This window comes from Patagioenas fasciata, chromosome 3 (assembly GCF_037038585.1).
Source record: "Patagioenas fasciata isolate bPatFas1 chromosome 3, bPatFas1.hap1, whole genome shotgun sequence".
Lineage (NCBI taxonomy): Eukaryota > Metazoa > Chordata > Aves > Columbiformes > Columbidae > Patagioenas > Patagioenas fasciata.
In genome coordinates, this window is record NC_092522.1 from 57,109,246 (window position 1) to 57,129,198 (window position 19,953).

A 19,953-nucleotide genomic window follows, 5' to 3' on the forward strand; every position below is an offset into this window, starting at 1 on the left:
AATGTGGTTGATGCTCAGTCCTCAGATCTTCAATGTTGCAAGTGTCCGTCTGCCTTCACTTTCCAAATGCATACTTGGAAACCCTTCTCCATTGGCCAGTATGCTCGTGCTCCCGCTTTATATTCTAAAATCTTTCACTGAGGTTATTTCTCAAACTTTAGACAGATCTTGCTGCTTCCCCTCAGCCAGCTAATTGCCCAGGACAGCCCACAGTTAATGAATTTTTTTTGTCATCCTACTGTGCTGGACACATTCTGTTCCTATCACCAGATGCCAACTGAACTTCCCTGTAAGTGGCAGCTGTCATCCAAAATTGAGTCTGGAGCGAAGTCCATGCTGCTCTCTGCTGGGAGGACCCAAAGGTACATGCAATATTTAATGTCTGTGTTGTTAATTCATTGCAATGACAATAACCCCTAGAAAGCCATTGCAATAATGCCTTTTGAACAAAATCTCTCAATTTTATTAGTGTGGTGTTCATTTTCTGTTTAAAACCATCACTTTATTTCACTATACTACTCACCTTCTCTACCTTCATTCATTTCTGCTTTTCTGCCCATGGTGCAAGCCAGACCAGACCAAAAACTGTCCTCACCTCAGTGTTTCTGCCATGGAGTAAGGGGTGTGATGGTACTAATATGTCTGTTTTTCTCATCCTAACTGCTGGTGACTGGGGAATGAATCAGAATTTGGAGGGGATTGCTTTTAGTGTGATGTGAAATGAAAGTGAAATTGTAAGCTGGCTGAAAACTTTTCCAACCTATCTTTCAGCTTATCTTTCATCTTTATAGACTCTGAGGATGCATGTTAGTCTCCAGGTGATTACTATGATTTGTTTACTCAAAGAGCTTCCTGAAATCGCAAGGCAGCACTACTGTATGTTATTAAAAGATAAAAAACATATTACTGTCAGGTGAAGGGTCAATGTCAAATCCTTGTTATATCTGGCAAATTCAGATTTAAAGCTGAAGCAGTCTTGAAGATGCTCAATTGAAAGCATCATATTCAGCAAAAATATCTTATGATACCACATTGTTTCCTGTGTCTGGGTCCATCTAGTGTTGTCAGGAGAGAAACATCACCCTAACATGCAGCTGTCTGTCAATTTACCTCTCTGGATACTGGCAATAAATTACAAGCTGTACAACAAAAAGGAAATTTAGAGAAAGACCATCTTTACATGTGTGTGCCCAGGCCGGGGAGGTGGGGGGAAGGTAAGGAAAGCCGGGCTGGTCTGAAAAGGCTTACTGGAGTCTTTGTCTGTTTCTGGCTGTGAGATGTGGTTCTGCACTGAAAGGAGACTTTTAAAATGGCATTTGGTACATACTGTATCTCAAGGGTAAAAGGCAATAAAAGTAATTTCTGTCAAACGGCTAAGCAGATATGACTGGACATTGTAAGGAACTATTCAGTTGGAAATCAGAAGTCATTTTCACAAAACTGTGTTCCAGAAGAAACATTCTTTAAGTTTTTACTGCAGGACTCAATTGAGTCTTTTGTAGTTGTCTTTTCAGTTTTACAAGGATACCCCTTCATAACAGTTACTATAAAGTATTCTGTAGAAACTGTTATTACAACCTGCATAATTATCCTTGCCCTAGGGAATTACTAAAAAAAAATATAAAGATCTGCTTGAAGTACTTATAGTCACAGCACTGTGATGAAGGTGCAGTAACACAGCTATGGCTTTTTATTCAGAAACTAAACCAGAATGTCTTGGGGGAGGAGTGGTGAGCAGGACCACAAGACAAGCTGTTTCCCAGCTAAATTGTAGGAATCCATCACATTGCAATGAGGTTCTTAGAGGCGATTTAGGTAACTTTGTTTGGTATATATTTCAAAGCAGTAATAGTAACAATAAACCACAGAGAAAACAATTTACCCTGTTTCTGACAACTGTTCTTTCAATCTTGTGGTGTCCCCATTAACCATTCACATTCATTAACAAAATCCAGTATTTCAGCTAAGACTAAGAATAACAATTTCTAAATGGGTTCATTCTAAATTTAATAGCCAGTTGAAAACTATAAAGTTTTTATCAAGCATAGATTCACCTAAACAGGCAATGTTCTCACTTATTTTTCCACTATAGAAAAAGATCAGATTCTTACATCCAAAGCTTTTTCCACAAAGGACTTGAATTTCTATGACAAACCTTAGCTACTGGAAACTGGTTTTGTATTGACATTTTTCTGACAGCAGAGGAGCAAATATTTAAAATGCGTAATTTATTAGTGCTCACATGCAAACATCTTTTCTCTTCCAGAATGAGCAGGTGCAAATAGTTACTTATGCATTCCTGACAAAAGAGGCACATGAATTTTTCCCCCCACGTAGAGAGGCTGTCTACCCATCAGGTATGTCTCCTGCAGTTGTTCTAAAGAAAAAAATTAATGTCTTTGAACGCCTTGATATGATAGTGTGTAACATCAGCAGCTTCTGATAAACCTTATTCTTGAATGATTTTGCTGAGACAGGAGTTCTGCTGAGTTTCCATATGAGCAACACTCATTGACATATTTATGCCACGAGCAGCTACTTCAGGCACTAACAAATCGCATTTTACCCCCTGGGACAGCCAGAGCACAGTGGAGTTTGTATCACGTCTCATCCCTGCTTCAGTCTACTCAGGCTTTTACCTGGGTTGCAGCTCCCATTTGCTAACATGGAATCTCTAGAACAGACCAAATTCTCACAGAGCTGCTTTTGTTTTTATTTTAGAGTGTCCTGATGCAAGTCCAACCACATTTCCATAGTTTTGTGAATTATGTCAGAGCTTTGTGGTTGGTAGAAGACATGCAGGTTATAGATGCATTAACCCCAGCTGCCCAGTAGCAACTTGTTAGTTTTGATTCTTCTTTTGGGCCATTAAAAAACAAACAAAACAAAAAAAAAAAAAAAAAGTGAGATTGAGATGATTCTCTTCAAGTGCAGATGTGATAGAGAGTGAATATTTCAAATTCTTCAGATTCTATGACAAACCATTGTGGATACGAAAAGAACAGTGTCATAGTCAATGCAAGTGTGGTCCACGCAACATTTGGCCATAAGTAAATCATTCTGGAGTTTGCTTTTGGACACTTCTGTGTAAACCAGTGAAACAACTAGTCACTGCTAATGAGAACACAAAGCAGCACAAGCTTAGGGTCTGATTCCATTTTATGCTGTGGCCCCGGGTCACAAAACAGTTAGGACCAGATCCTCATAGGCTGCTTAATGCTCTTTGAAAATGGGGGAAGCCAGGTGCTGCTTATGTATAAAGCTTTGCTTCTTGGGGAATTTTCAGAAGCACTTAATCACCAAATTTCCACAGCTTTTTTGGGAACCTGTCAACCTAGGGGTTTGAGCACTGCTTTTTGGTGCCTATCTATTTCCTTGGGCATCTACATATCACTAAGAGTCCCGCCTGTGGAGCTACAATCTCATTAAATCACGAGTAAGTGGTATCACAGTTGATAATACTTGAACTATTTCCCTGACACACAAGCAAGCAGAAGCAGCCCCCTTGTGTAGAGATGCCCTGCTTTATTTGATTGCTTGTGATCATTCATAATCTCTTGGCATTTTTCATAACAGACCTCGACCCACAATTTAATCACAAGTTAAAACTGCAGCACTGAAACAGTTGCTATTTGAAATGGTAGATGCAGTCTCCCTGGGAGCCACAGAGCGATGGAGCCAGCTTCGTGGCATGGCATGGGATAGTCTGGTCAGGCTGAGGTTCTCCACTTCCTTCCGTGGAGGAGTGGGGCAAGGCAGGAGGGCTGCACCCTACACAGGTGGGAATGGCAGGGCCACCACCATCTCAGCACCTCTCTTCCTACACCAGCTAAGGACAATGCAGACCATGTCACACATTGCTTGTTTTCCTCCCTATTGTGGTACATTCACCATTATTATAAGCAAACAAACAAACAGACCAAACAAACAATTTTTAAAAATGCAATAGCTTAATCAAAGGCCATTACTGAAAAGCAAAAACAGAATCAAGAACTTTTTTCAGAAACAGGTTCTGGCAATACCACTGTGTAGCCTCCATTTCTTTTCTTTCTCTGGATTTGAGGCACTACATTAAGTCATCATGTCAAGCAAAACAATTGTTTGGACCCTGGGAATATGACTGTACAGATATTTTATGTTCTCATTTGAGCTTTCTCTGCATTTCAGATTAAGACATCTGTGGCATGGTGGCATAAATGCTGTGCTCTGTGCTGGAGTACACACCCCTGGTAGGACCAATTCTGAAAAATAGTTTTCCACAGGGTAAGTAAAGTTCATCAACGTATGGTGGTGTGTGGGCTCTCATACAGCTGCTTTGTGCTTAGTATTTATTAGCAACAATCCAAGAGTTGAATGTGTTGGTTGTATGAGGAGACTTTTTTTCCTTGGAGTTTTCTTCAAAGTAGTGTTATGATCACACTGTCTCCTAACATTTTCCATCTGACAAACTACTTCAGATTTCTGCATAACAGAGACAGGCAGTCTGGATCCCATTCTCTTCACTCATGACCCTTTTTGTCATGCTCATCCATGAAGTCTCTCTTGTGTCAGGCTGAAGGGTTTTTCAGTCCTTCTTACCTATTTGTGTTGCCATGACCTTGTTGCTATGCCCAAGCTTGTGTACTATCTCTTTTACCTATAATTACTTATTCAGCTATTAGAAATGTGCATCTCTACTTCGGACCTTCACAAATGGAACTAATGGTGACTAACATGTAACAAAGTTTGTTTTGAATTAAAGTCAAGGAATGAAAATTCCATGTTGACAGAAAAGCTGTGCCCCCTGTCCATTTTCCATAAAACTCCCAAAAAAATCTGTTCATCCAAGATAAGTGCTTGGAGGTTTCCTAGTTGCCATTTCCTTTTTCTCTCTTTTTAAAATTTCTAGGAAGTTTAATAAATGTTGGCATAATGGCACGTGGAAATTTAATCCACTTCAGGCCGAAGAGACCTGTGGGCAAATGGGTCAGCACAGCTTATTCTGAAGGAAATCCTTTGAGGCAAAACTGTCTTAAGACAAAGACTGATTTTTTTATTTTTTTTTTCTTTCAAATCTAGAACAGAAATACAGACAGTTATGATGGAAAAGTGAACCTTGTATCTCAAATTATGCTAATTCTTTATGTTTTATGCATAAAATATTTATACATTTTTGTGCTAACGTGAAACATAGCAAACATATAAGAACAGATCATGTTCCTATTTTGGACAGTGAAAATTTAAGCCATTTAAGGCAGAATAGGTTTACCTTGTATGTATGTTGGAGCCTTTCTGGTTACAAGGCAGACCTTTTCTCCTTGTCCCTGTTCCCACATACCAGGTGTTCTGCCATGCCCATCTCCACCATGGCTGCCCTAGCCTGCCCAAGTGGCCCAGGCCAGCATCTGGTTACTGCTGGGGACCACAGGCCACCGCTGGAGCAGTGGTTTGTCCCCACCACACCCATCCTGCTGCTCCTTCTGCTCTCTAGTTCATCCACCAGCTGCCCCAGAACCATCTCATGCCTTTCAGCCATGCCCTTGTCTCTTCCTGCCTTCATGCCAGGAAGACCTAGAAGGTCCAGATAGGATTCTGTTAGCCTCGCTTTGCTGATTATCCCCAGATGTCCAGTGTCTGTATCCTCACTAGGCTCTGCCCTTTCCTCCAGGGCCGGATGCTCTCTCTCTAGTTTCCTACCCTGTTACTCTCTTATAGTTCCTGCCAAACTGGCTTTCTTCAGATCCTGCTCCAGGTTTTTGTCTCCAGTTCCATCATCTGGTGTTGGCTTTCCAGCCCCAGCTAATTCTCCTTCAACCCGCAGAGGTTTTTCTGACTGAATAAGAACAAATTTTGATAAACATTTACTGAATTGAATAGACCATGTTTAGAAAATGATTTTATTTTCACTGAGTCCCTCAGTGTTCTCCACCTTTGAACACCAAGAAGAGTGACTAAGGCTCACTCTGAAGTCCAGGGGCCCTCCCTTCACCAAAGAGTCTCCTGCTAGGTGTGAAATGCTCTGTCCCCTTCTCCACCTCACAGCTCTGCACAGCCCTATTGATGGGTCTAAGCTGGCCCCCATGGAAAAATCTGCTTTTTGTCCCCGTATTAATTGTTTCCTATAGTCACGCCCTTTCAGCCACCAAGCCACAAAATTGCTTTGGTTATTTACGTTATAAAAGCACCTTGAGTGCAGCCTCAGCAGAACTTTCTGTGCTAGGTGGTTGGGTTTCTTTTCCTTTTTTGCCTTTGTCTCACAATTTATTGATTGAGGTCCTTATACAGATGATGAACATCCCAGCACCTCACAGAACTGTTGAGTGTGGAAAAGATGCATTTGCCTCTTTCTCCAGACAGGAGATCAAAGAAGCAGCTTGTGTATTTAGCTCTGAACACAGCAAATGTGTGGGTCTTCCCAGTATTATTTTATAGTGAGCTACAACCTGTTGTCAGACTCCTGAACTGACTGACAAGGAACCAAAAAAAAAACCAAAACAAGCACTCCCTGAGTGCCACTGTTGTAGAGGTGAGTGCTCGTTGCCCCAATGCTATTAAAAATCCCAATTCTATAGTCCACTGGACTATATAAATGCAAACTACAATTTGTTCATGAAATGTGATGAATTAAGCCTTTCTTTTGATGTGTTGTTAGATACAGAATTGATACAGACAGCAGGGCTGAGGTGATATGGTTTTGATAACATGCGCTGCCTAGTTCTTCTGCTTTGGACAGCACTGCTTTTCTTGATGCAAAAAAATCTACATTCATATTTCAAGCTTTCAGTTTAAAATTTCATTTATTACCCAGAAGTCTGAATTCAACAGTAAAATTGCTGCTGCCTTTCCAACTGTCAGTGAGATCAGAAGAGCATCGCTCTCCTTTCTAGTGAACTTTCTCGTAAGACTCTTTCAAAAGAGTATCTTCAGAATTTTGCTGGAGAAGTAATGCAGTAATGCTATTTCTTCCTGTATCACATATTTACCAAATATGATAGAGACATATTTTAATTAGGATTCAGCATTTTAGAGTTTCTATCACAAATTATTAGTCTTTTCAGACAGAAAAAAAAAAATAGAAAACATTTATTTTCTGCTGTTGAATTTCATGTTCCTGAGAGCAGGGGAGCCACACAAATGAAATTGTTGCATTCCTTGCTTAAGACTGTATTGACAGTTCAAGCACCTCCAGTGTCTTCCACCAAGGACGAAACGTGCCTGGAGGCCAGGTTTAGAGGTTAGCATTTTTAAAACCCCCAGTGAAGCCTGCTGTGTGAATCGAAAGCCCAAGATTTTAGGTGTTTAGAACATCAAAATGTGTGACTGCAAGTGTGCTTATCGGTTTGTACTGCATGGTTAGCATCCATTACTGTCTTCTTGATTTGTTTTCATATGACACACAGAACTTCTCAGCTGGCCATAAGCCTATGTATGTAACCTTTCGTGAAGGTTTCAGACTTTTTCTTGGTCTCAGTCATGAATAAAATGGTTTCCTGAAAGGAAAATGGGCTCTGGCCATCCTGTGAGTATTCTCTTTTCTTCTAGATAGTAGGGTTGGGGTCAGTAAACCACCTGAATGTTACCTGCTCTTTCAAAAGACTAACAAAGCTTAATGCAGGGAATTTTAGAGTCCCTGAATCAAAGGAAAGACCTGAGCTAGAAGAAAATCAGTGCTGGGCTGTTATAGTGAATGGGAAAGCTGCTGGTGGTGACACTGGCACAATGTCAGGCCCTACCGGCCTTTAAGGGAGATTATGTGATGTGCGAAGTCTTTAAGGGACCGCTGGCCTCAGAAAGGCAAGGAGGGAGAGGAAAAAACAAACAAACAAAAGCACTGAAAACTGTAGTCCATGTTTGGTATAATGAATATTTGTTTCGTTGCTTTTCCTCCAGTTTTGGCTAACCACTAAACTGGCCTTAAGCCATGTCTCATGTGGCCTTCAGCTTTTTAGGATTAGGAGGGGTTGTTCTTGTGAATGCCCTTCTCGGTGCAAAAGTTTCTCTCCTAAACCTCAATGCTTTCTCACTCATAAGCATTTAAAGCGCTCTTTGTGTGATTTTTTGAAGTTGGGTGACCTTGTGCCATTCCCAGTCTTCAGAGTAATATGAATTCATGGACAGTGAAAAGGCCATACTTTGGAGCTCTGATTTGATTTCAGAGATCTGGTATTACTGGAGCAAGTTAAGCACAAACAGCAACACTGAAGTCTCCTTCCCCTTGCCTCCCTCCTCATAAAGCAACAGCTGTGACTTCAGAAACCACACCCAGCACCAGGTATTAATTCAAGTTTGAGGAGTTTCATTTCAACTAATTACATAAGCAGTGTTCCAGAGTACTGTCTGTATTTCTGAGCTTTATCCATTTAATTTCTTCATTCTCAGTACTAATCCATGTGAATAACAGATGACATGCAGACCTAGTAGTAGTCTTGTTGCTCCAGTTGTTTTTATTTACTCTCTCATGAAAACCAGCCTTAAAGTTTTCAACATTTCTCATGTTCTCGACTTGAGCTAGCTCTTCATCGTTTCCCCTCTAGCATCAACAAAGATTCTACAGAATAATAATGATAATAATGTCTGCATTAACCTACCTCAGAAAACAAAGAATGGAAAAGGGGATGCCAACAGTGGCATGACTCGCCTTTGCTCCGAGAGAAATGCTTGTACTGCTGGTCTCCAGAGGCTTCACTGAAGGAAAAGAAAACCACTAAGTTCTATGAAAATACAATTGGAAATTCAGTAATTATTTCTTACTCTGTTTTTCTCTGTGCAAATAATTAAGGTTGCCAGTGTATATTACAATAGGAATATAGGTGGAAATTCACAGGAGACAATGACTTTAAGTTGCGGTCACTGTTACAAAAGCCACTTTTCCATGGCTTCGGGCACTCTGGTCCTTCTTCCTCTTGCTGCCTTTCAAAATACGGACTTGCATTTAAATGTGTTGGGTTTTGGTTTGGTTTTGGTGGGTTTTGGTGGTTTTAATCCACTGCACAGATTAAAGAGGCTGTCACTGCTGATGATACTCTAATTCTCTGGACTGGGGTCTTTGAAAGAGTTTGGGTACCTAACCTCTTAAGGCTGAGCTCTGGCTTTACAGTGTTTCCATCTACTGCTAACAGCAGTAACAGCCCCTGGCTGCAACTTCCATTCCCCTGTCGGCAGCAGAGTCCTGTCATCAAGTCATGATACTTAAAAGAAGTCAGCAGATTTTGCTTGCTAATATAACAAACAACCCCTTAAAAAAGAAAATAAGATGCAACTCTGTTTGTCACTATCCAGAAAATACAGGAGCTTTTAAGGCCCAAAACAAATCATTCTTCTTTGTGATTATGGAAGCTACCCAGCCTCTAAGAATAAATACCTTATGAAGACTGCAGTAAACCCAAGTTAAATATTTAATGCACTTATAACTAGTGATGGATTCCTAAAAATAGCTACAATTACATAAATTTGTACTTTTGCGTAAATTCTTATTTGCTGTTGTGTTAGTTAGCACCAAGATGCTCTGTGGCAAAACCCCCAAGGGCAGGTATCTTTCTTGAGGCTCAATGTTTCAGCCTTTTTAGCCACTCAAATGAGAGCCTTCACTGATTTCCTGCTCTTCATTGCACCAAATATAAGCTTTCAAGCCTGTTTTCCAAATCTCTTGTGATTTAGCTCTGACCAAACATGCTCTGGCTTAACATGTTGTGGGGTGAGGGCATGACAGCTATCACAACTTTTAAAAAGCAAATATGCAAATGACCTTCAGTTTGTCCTCCTTCAAATGCCTCTAAGCATAGTATGAATTTTCCCCGATACTTACACTGCTAATACCACCCCTTTCTCCAGATCTCTAATTAGTATTTGCTGCCGTGCTGGTGCCTGCTGGAATTAATTGATATTTCTTAGATACTGAAGGGCAGGAACATATGGTGCCACCTTGTGTGTTGTGCTGATCTGTATAAAACCCTGCTGCTGTAACTGCTGAGTCAGTTCTTTCCTTTCCTCTGCAATGGCAGTAGCTGCAAGACTGATAAGGAGCAAAGGTGAAAACATTTAACCCACTGTCAGAGCACTGTGGTTACAGCTGCATTAGAGAATAGTATTGCCCAACAGAAAGATATTTATAGAGAAAAATACTCTGTTTCAGACCATACCCAAGTCAAGAGGGTCGCTTTGAACTAGGTAGATTCTGGTCCCCTGGGCTGAACTCCCATAGATGAAGCACATTGCATGTGTCGCTGGAGCACATATGTTTGTTTAGTTTTGACCAGAAAGAACACAGTTCCTGTGCTCCAAGGCTGCTCAGTGATGTTCACCAAGCATTTGCTAAGTTCTACCAAGTTTATCAAAGTGGTAAGCAGGAAACGTTGGGAGAAACATTTCAGAAGTCTGGTCCTGATCCAAATTAAAACATAAATGTAAGCACACCCTGTATATGCCAAACTTCTCATCTGTAGCAGGAATGCCCCATGTGTGACCTAATATCCTGTTCATTCCCCTACACGTGTCAAAGTCGTGAATTGTTAATTCATGCCCTGGCTTTAAAGTGGATTTGAACTAACCATTTCCTTTGGCAAGAAAACATGGGTATGACAAGAGGGCTGCTAATGCCAAGATCCCTGCTTGTAGATGCACTGCAGATGTAAACAAAACTGTATGGCGTTCTAAGATTGACATAATTTTCCAAAAATATCACAGAAACCTTTGTGGCCTCTTTCACTCATAAGCCACATACAAGTCTCCATACAACACACATGGACTTTATGCCGTAAGACATTGCCTGTGGTGGGCTAGGAAGCAGCCGTTTCTGTACTAATGGCCAAAAGTCACAGGGGTTTGGTGACTTCAACACTCTAGTTTGCAATTGTTGTAACTTGGACTTTGCCCCAAACAGCAATGTGAGACAGCAGCTCACAACTACTCAATGCTGGCTCTCACTCTAACAGTGCAGGGTGCCAATCCAAATACGAAAGGCAGCCTACCTGAAGCTTATGAAGGAAAACACAGACATAGCACAACAGAACATATTGCCCTTGTTTTGACATGGAGACCTTTGACACAGAGCCTGTGTCAGAGGGTCTGATCATACAGGATTTGTTGGGGTTGGGTCCTGGATTCCATATAAGCTTGTCTGAGGCTGTGATTCCAAACTCCTCTGCGAGTTTCTTGGCAACTGGAGCAGCTCCTGGGGACCATGAGCAAGTCCTGCCCGGCAACCTTGGCCATAACTTACTGGGGCCTCTCTCAAAGACCATGCCTCCCCACTGCACAGGAGTCCAGTCCTGGGGAATATCTTGTCCTGGATTCTGTGTTTCGAGGAGAAAGAAGAGGGTACAGTGTCTGTGTGTAGAAGTCAAACACTGTCTGACACTGTATGTGGATGTTGAGGTGTGAGGAGACAGGCTACAGGGCTTGGAGACAAGGAGAGGCTTCCTGAGCCTTTGGACCATTTTTATTCATGCCTCATGACAACTACACATAATGTCCAAGCTGCTCAAGCTACTGGTTCCCATGTCCGATAGGGGCCAGGCACCACTTCTGGATTGCACTGACCCACACCACAGTTACTGCTGCAGAGCACAGGGCACACATCCTGCCTCAGGAAGCTTTGTCCTCGCAGGCATCCTTGCCCTACTACATATCAGTGAATAGGGATGCTGCTTATCATTAAACAAAAGTTATTTCTTAGAAAGAGTGTATTCTACCCTCATTGACATGTTGCTGTTGCTGGATTAAGGCATCTGTGTTTGTACTGCAATTACTTTGGGTGATTTTTTTTTTTTTCAATCACCCTTATTCAGGGACTAATGGTGGTAGGATAAACATGTATTACCAGCCTCCTGCCTTCGTTGTTCACCTTCTTTCTTTCAGAAAAAAAAACAAAAAAAAATATACTGAAAGGGCCAGAATAAAAATTGAAAAAAAAAACCAAAACAAAACAAAACAAAATCAAACAAAACCACAAACAAAAAAACCTAAGCAAAAAAACAAAGCAAACAAAAACCAAAAGAACGAACAAAAAACCCACAAAAACCAAACCAACCAAACAAAACCAAACAAACAGGGGTCCCACCAAATCAAAACCTAAACCAAAAACTAATTCCCCATTGCAAAAAAAGGTGATGCCTGGGAACCTGAGGTGCTGAAAAACTGAATTGGCCGTGGCATTTGGCACTTATTTGGCACTTATTTGGCACATCTTGCTCCCAGGTCTTCAGCAGATGATAGTACCAAGGAATTAGGCTTTATTATTCCTAAACCATTCAGCTTAATCCTTTCTTAGAGAAGAACACATGCATTGAATAAAAGTTTATTGTTTTAAAGCTATGCTGTAGACCCATCTATGGAGAGATTTTTTTCTTTTTTAAGTTTATGGACTTAACTACATCCTGGTAGAAAGTTGCATACATATGTTTCTCAGCCAAGGAAAACCATAAATTGGCTGCATTTACTGACAGAAGAAGGTGCTGCTAAGGCAAACATTCTATTTCCTGCTGAGAGGCTGTGAATCACAGTGCACAAAGCAAGACATACGGAGTTTTTATTCCATTGTAAAAATACTGGGGTGAATTGGTTGCCTGGAAGAAATGAAATGCAGTGAGATAGTGTGAAATAACCTTAATCTGTTTCTTGCTGGCATACTGTGTTTTGGATAGCTTTTTGTGATATTACCATAAACAGCTGGCCATTTGAGTTGATGAGATTTTAGCAATTTTTCATAATTAATATAGATTTTTCTGAGGCAACAGTATTTCCAACACAGCAAAGGGTTATTTTATTTTCCTTATTTTAATCTCATTTAGCTACATGTCTCTCTCACTGACTTTTTATTTCAGCAGCTTTTGCTTTTCATGGGTCTTTAGTTCCATTCAACATCCAGTGCTAATTAGACTCTGTTGTCTAAACTGTACCAAACACTTCACTCAAAATCAAAGAGCATTTAATTAGTTAGTCTACAGGTTACACCCGATCTTGCAACATTAACACAAGTGAACAGTTGAAATGCTTGTTACAGCCTAGCAAAAATGTAAAAAAAAGCTTCTTTAATGGCAATCAAGACTTCCATTTCACTGTTGATAAAGGAAGGCATGACAAGTCCTTGCCGCTCAGATGACTGCTGGGCTGCTTGTGGTTGAGGGAAGGCAGGGGAGCAGTAATGCTTATTTCCAGCCTTTCACAGAATCAGCTACTCATGCAAAGCCCCGTCCATGCCTGTGCTGAGCCCTGTGGGGTCAGAGCTGAAGGGTGAAGCTGCAGGGTGGCCTTGGCTTAGTGCGAGCTGCCGCCACCGTGGGCAGGTTCAAATTTCCAGAGAGTTCCACTCTGGCAGCTATTTTTTATCTCCTAGTGTTTATTCTGGTATTCAAATGGGAAGCAAGGAAGTAGAGAAACAATTGCTGATCTAGGAATATCTGTTTCTAATAAATGCAGCAATGGGATGCTGAAGTTTGGTTTATCTGTGTTCAGTAAGGGTTTTGATATCTCTGGATGTGCTACCACCACTGCTCTTCTCATTACCTGATATTTTCCTCAAGTTCGGGATGGGGGGGTGCATGTCAGGTTTGGGGCACACTGAGTATAGCTGCAGCTCACTGTTGATGTATCAGTCCATATCCTCTAACCATTCACAGGCATACAAGTAGATATTAATCTGAAACAGACACTTCAGATTGAACTAAACTAATTAAAGATCTTAGGTTTTGTGTCTCTTTTCCAGCTTGGGCAGGGTGATAATGACTGATACAATTAGCCATATGCAGGTGAGACAAGAGGAATCCAGTTACCAGGTTCTATCAGTCAGACTGTATTTCTTTCCAGACCATAGCAGATATAAGGGTGAACTGGATGCCCACTGGATGCTAGACAAAGCATCCAGTGCAAAGTTTCAAAACTTACTGGAACTCCAAATCCCCAAACCAAGTGATTAGGTGAAAATCTCACCTTTCTAAAGAAACAACAAAAAAAGAGGCAAACTCTGCACACTCGCAGCTGCCCCCCCCCCCCCCCCCCCGACCAGCTGTCATAAAAATTAATTTAATGTCATCGAACACTGATGACTTCTGAATATTCTGGATTGAAAACGTATTGGTTGCTATAGAAGCAAGGAATATTGGGCAGTTCACCTACAAAGGACTTAAATCTCTTAAGTAATTGCTCTTCAACTTGTCAAAACCAGGAATAACAATTATTTGTGGTCCCCAGTAAAGCTGTATGTAGCTGTGTGAATGTTATGTTATAAAAATGGAATGACATAACAGAGCCAAAAACTTGATCTGAAACTGCTTTAAATCTGTACGATCTCTGGAATAGTGGGAGAAAAAGATCTGCTCAAGTGAGTGAACAAATTATTTTCAAAGTAGTTCAGACCAGTGACCAGCAGTAATGTTTTCCAGTCACACTTCACTCCTCCTTCCTTCTCTCCTCAGTAGCCATCCTCTAGCACAATTTTAAAAGAAAATTCTTTCAGGTTCAGAGTCTGACTCTATTTTGCAAGTCATTAAAGTTAAACTCCCCAAAGGATCCTCTGTTTGCAGATGGATCTACTAAGTCATCTTTTCAAATAAGAATTGTGCTGAAATATGCAGAACTGCTCAAGATGTGCTTGAGATAATTTGTTGACGACATTAGCTTAGGTGGCTCAGTATGCAAGAGCAAGTTCTGCAACTTAACAAGGAAAATAACTAAACTGAGAGATTCCTCCTTTAAAAACTGAAAAATATTTTTGATAGAGGAAAGAAAATTATTGGAATCAAAACAGTATCTAACTTATAATTCTTAATTCATTTCAGTGATCTTCAGAATGCTACACTTCTCAGTCGCTTGCTTGGGTCCACTAGCATAGCTGAGTATTGATAGAGGTAGATGTATTTGTGGTGTTCCCATTGTAAACTATAAAAACAATATTACCATTACAGTTTTTAAGTATTATTAGCATTTTTATAGTGCACTGCTGTCAAGAATCATTGCCTCAAGTCCTCTTTTGTCATTCTAGGAGTTAAATTTAAGGAAATAAGGAAGCTTTTCTATTCTCCCTGGTGAGGGTTCAGTCATATGAAAGTGTTTGTAAACGAAGGGAAACTGCATGCATACTATAGAGAAATGAAGACTTAATAGTACAAAGATAAAACTTCTCTGGTTGTTGAAAAAGGAAATAAAATGTAATACATCAAAAATATAAAACTGGATGTGTTCTCTGGAGATAAACCCCGTCATTCTGATTTTGCATCTATGGAAAAACTCGAGGTTCTTTTAACTGGCATAACTCCTATAATAAGGAAAAATGGTCTCAGAAGGACAGAAAACTTCTTCCTTTTTCTTTCTTGCATTTCTAATTATACTGTCATATCAACTTGAGCAGAAATATGTGTGGTGTAAATCTATTCATACGATTGTGAGAATTTTTGTTTGTTAATTCCTCATTCTCATAACATTCTGCTAGTCTTGTATTTATCCATCTAAACAGTTAAAACCCCACAGATGCAGCAGCCGTGACTACTTGTGTCAGGAAGATACTGGGTATCAGCTGCAGGAAGGCTGAAATCAGCACAGATGTAATGAAGAGTCAGTGCTGAGTGGCAGCATGGCAGTTGGCAGAGGCAAGGCAGGCGTGATGGGCTGGGCTCCTGTGATGTGTGATTGACTCCTGACATGCCAAGAGATGGCGAAATGGGTCCCAGGTGAAAAAAAAGACCACACAAAAGGTGGGAGCTGGGATGCAGTGCTGTCTTTTGGGACACCTAGTTGAATGACTGACAAAAATCTATTATGGAGAAAGGGATAAGCATGACTAAAAGGTCTCACAGCGTTTATTCTGACAGGATGATTAATTTCTTATTACTCATCCAGACTGGACTGTCTGAGGGGAATTCAGGGAAATATCTGATTCTCTCAGACATTGATTATTTGGAGAGAAGCTTTTGCATGAATCCAATCCAAACACTCTATCCTGTCTTTGTTTTGAAATGGCACAGTGAGTGCTTTCTAATTTCTTGGTGGAGGTTCTTCAGAGTCTCATCACTATCAAAACTCTTTAGTTCAAAACCAGGAGCCTAATCCTTAGCTGCTTTGGAGGATCTAACTAACTTGGGTCATGCTGTAACCTTCATGCCAGTTCATTCCTTCTCCTCCTCCTCTAGGAATAGAGGTCCTGCTGATGTGTTGGATTCAGGCCCATAGAAAGAAAAATCATGACTGCTAACTTGCCATGCTACTTGGCTCTAGGAATTTTTGCCTGAAAGCCACCTGGATAATAATCTTGACTTCTTCCTGCAAGGAAGCACTCTAAGTTTGATGACCCTCAAGAAACAGAGTAAGTATTCACTGCTTTACTCTTGCTGATTCCTACCTTGCATGGCTCCTGCTTTTATGCCCTGTTTCTCAAATGCTGTTCAGGAAGCTCTATGTGTTTATACTGTCTACAGCAGCTGAGCTCAAGAGAGAAAGGGAAAACTAGGGTAGTTCTTTTGTCTTTCACAAAAGCCATACATAGCAATGGCTATGCTGAATCAGATGAGAAGTCCCTTTAGCTCAATATTCTGTCTAGGTAGCAGGTGCCCAAACAAGCAATAAAAAAAGTATATAAACAGGGCAAATATTACAAGGAAATTTTCCAACTTAACTATTTTTGTTGGAGGAGCAGGGGGAAAGAATCAGATCCGGATATAGCAGCAAAGGAGAAAATAACTGAAATTGAAGACTGGTAACAAAAAAGCCATTCAGCAGAGAAGTCGCCAAGGAAAAGAGGAGGAATTGTGGAAACAGGAGACGATGGAAAACACAGTCCATGAGGCAGACAGAGCTGCAGGAAGTTGGTTGGGATAATAGACATGGAAGAAGGGTGTATGAATGGAGCAGTTAGAGAAGGAGCCCATGGAATAAGGGAACCAAACATATGCCAGCAGGTAATAAAAGCAGCCAGTCCCTCCTATTAACTATGTAATACTAAGGAGTTTAAAAACACAGTTTTGATGCTTATGTACTTAAAAGGGTCTGGGTTTTAGTAATTTTAAAAATGTCATGATTTTCTTTCTATCTTCGCCTAAATACCTTATAAATCTGAGCCTTTGCCTATACACCTCTTAAGAGAGGCAGAGTAAATACAAACCAGACATGGTTGTCATGCAGTAGCTTTTCTGATAGCTCTGTAAAATCAATGGGTGACATTGCCCCAGCAGTCCACAGAAGACTCAGCTGTCCTGAATGGAATGAAAGGGGTTTTCCCCTAACTTGAGGACCCTTTTGGAATGGTGAGGATAACTTCTGAAGTATGTAAGAGTTCCCCCCTGCCCAACATCCGCTGTCTGTCCCATAATAATTACAGATGGTAGTTACAGCTACTCCCACAAGTTTTAGGGCAAGCTGCACAGGCTAGTTAGAAACGATGGATTCATTTTTTTCCATTTTTTTTCTTTTTCCTCCACAAAATGCTTTGGTGTCCTGCAAACCTGATGCCTGATTTTTGTAGATGTATTTGTTTAAGACAATGTATTTGTTTAAGACAAATAATCCTGATTATGAGTTCAATTTTATTAGGCAGTAGCTGTATGCTCTAAAATCAGTTTCTCACTGGTAAAAAAAAAATCTTGAAAGCTGCATAAAGATTGTTATTTCATGGTTTGTGCATGTGTCTGATGAAGACACTCTTCTTGATGAAGAAGAGCGTGTAGAAGTTCATAGAAAGAAATTAGACATAAACTCATGGTAAATGTCCAATTGAGCAAAGCTTTCAGCTTTTTTTATTCGTTATGATTCCAGGATGGTACCACGTGGAAATGCTAGATTGTAAACTGGGAGGATGTAAATTTTCATTAGTTTTCTACCCACTGTGCTGATATTCATTTGGTATTTCTAGGGACTTCCACAACCAAAGTAGGAGGAACTATTGCTAATAATTCAGGATTTCTTCTTATTTTTTACCTGCAATAAATAGTTAATTTAAACAGCGTTTGATGTGTAGCAAAATGTAAAAGTAAAATTCAACTGTGTGCACACCATGTTGGCATTATCTTCTGGTTCTAGGCCAATAGTAATGACAGTCAGTTTTAAGTTTTTAAGAACTCACCCTCAATTATTGTAGGAAAATGTTTCTGTATGGAAAAAGGAGTCTGCCAGCAGCTGGTGAAATAGCAATCACACTGTATTTCTAGGGATATAGTGTATTTTTGTTTTGTTTTCTGATAATTCTGTTTTCTTTAAGGGTAGACTCTTTGCCACAAAAGGCCAAGAAGGTAGTACTTCTGCAGGCCCGTTCAGCTTCTCATTGACAGTGACATACAGGAAAAATATTAGAGGTTGCCTGGTTAATAGAGAGTTGGCTACTTCATTGAACAAGTTTAGCTCTTATACCTTCTCCTTCTGTTACTGAGGAAAAAGAGGCCAGATTTTTAAACTCAATTCTGGTTACAGAACTTGATCTGAGGAAAGCAACATCCTTGATTTGGTTATTATTTCCATTTCTATTCAAATGGCTCTTTTATTGCATTCAGAAAGTGATCTTCTAGCTATCACAGAATTGATCTTAAATTAATGCCTGCAAAATTTTAATGGGGAAGGATCATCACTGTAAATAAATAGCTACCCTGTTTCAAATGCCCTCCCAAATAAAAAATAATTATAGCTTCATGACAGAGAAAAAAGGGATGTTCATCAGATACATTTTTTACATACACAGTTAGGTTGTCTCAGTGAGCATTAAATTATTACGAACATAAATATAGTGAGTATATTTATCGCAGAGAGTCATGTTTTTATATATTTTAAAGTCTCCTTTGAATTAAAACATTGCTGTGTTTATATAAAGTGCTAAGTAATACATTTGTTTCAGTAAACAACTTTATTTTTACACTTAAATGTCGTGTAAATTCCTTATTGAAGTGGTTTTAGTCTCCTTTTTTTCATTTTTCTTTTCTGTGACAGAGCTTTTGCTTAAATAACCCTTCATACTTCTCAAACAGCATCTTTTCAAATTTTTGTCTGCCGACAAAATATGAGAAGAGCCTAGGAGAACTTAGTTTGTTCAGTATAGAGATGAGATGGCAAAGGGAACCTAACTGCAGTCTTTCACTATCTGTGGGGAAAGCTACAGTGAAGACAGCACCAAACCTTTCTTAGAAGTGCTCAGGAAAAAGACACGAGACAAAGGTCTCAAATTACTTTCCAACATATTGAGTACCCCTGCCAATTTGGTGTCATCTGGGAACTTGCTGAGGATACACTGCACCTTGTGATTGAGGGTATCAGTGAAGATACTGCACACTGCTGGCCCCAATATCAAGCCCTGAGGAACCCCTCTTCTAGCTGCCCACCAAAACTTCATGTAAGTACTTTTCCCAGGGACTGAAGTGGACCAGTATTTGGTTACCTGGACTTCTGACTTTTTTTTTTTTTTTTAAGTGGACACAACATTTTGGTTTTAATTGTTGGTTATTTTTGTATTTCAAAGTCACATAAAACTTTGCCATATTTGCTACCAGGTGAACTCGTTTTGTGAAACCAAAATCAATACCAAACACAACCAGAGAGAGTTTCACAATGTTGTAACCTCCTGCTAAACTCCATGCTCCCATGGAGGTGCACCACTTCTTCTCCTGCCATTCCCTCAGAAGCTAAGATCCCTCCCTTTTACAGATGAGAGATGAGCAGTTTACCAAGCACATCTGAATCATAACATCTGCAATACTTTAAAAGACTTCCAAGACCATTCTAAAATGCACACATAAAAAATAAATAATTATGTATGTACTGTCAATAAGCCTGATGATTATGGGCTGTACTAGTCAGTTTTTCCTATCTCTCACACCATCAGTTCCAGCTCCAGTTCACAGAACCTCCTTGCTAATTTCTCTGGCGTTGTCAGTCTTTCAGCAGGTCTGTGAAGAGAAGATAATTGCTGCTTCAATCTCCATCTCTGACCTGAGAAGAGAAAATTTGTTTGAAATATTATGTCGCCTGGAAGGAAAATAAGTTACAGAAAAAGTGGTGTGGAAGGAG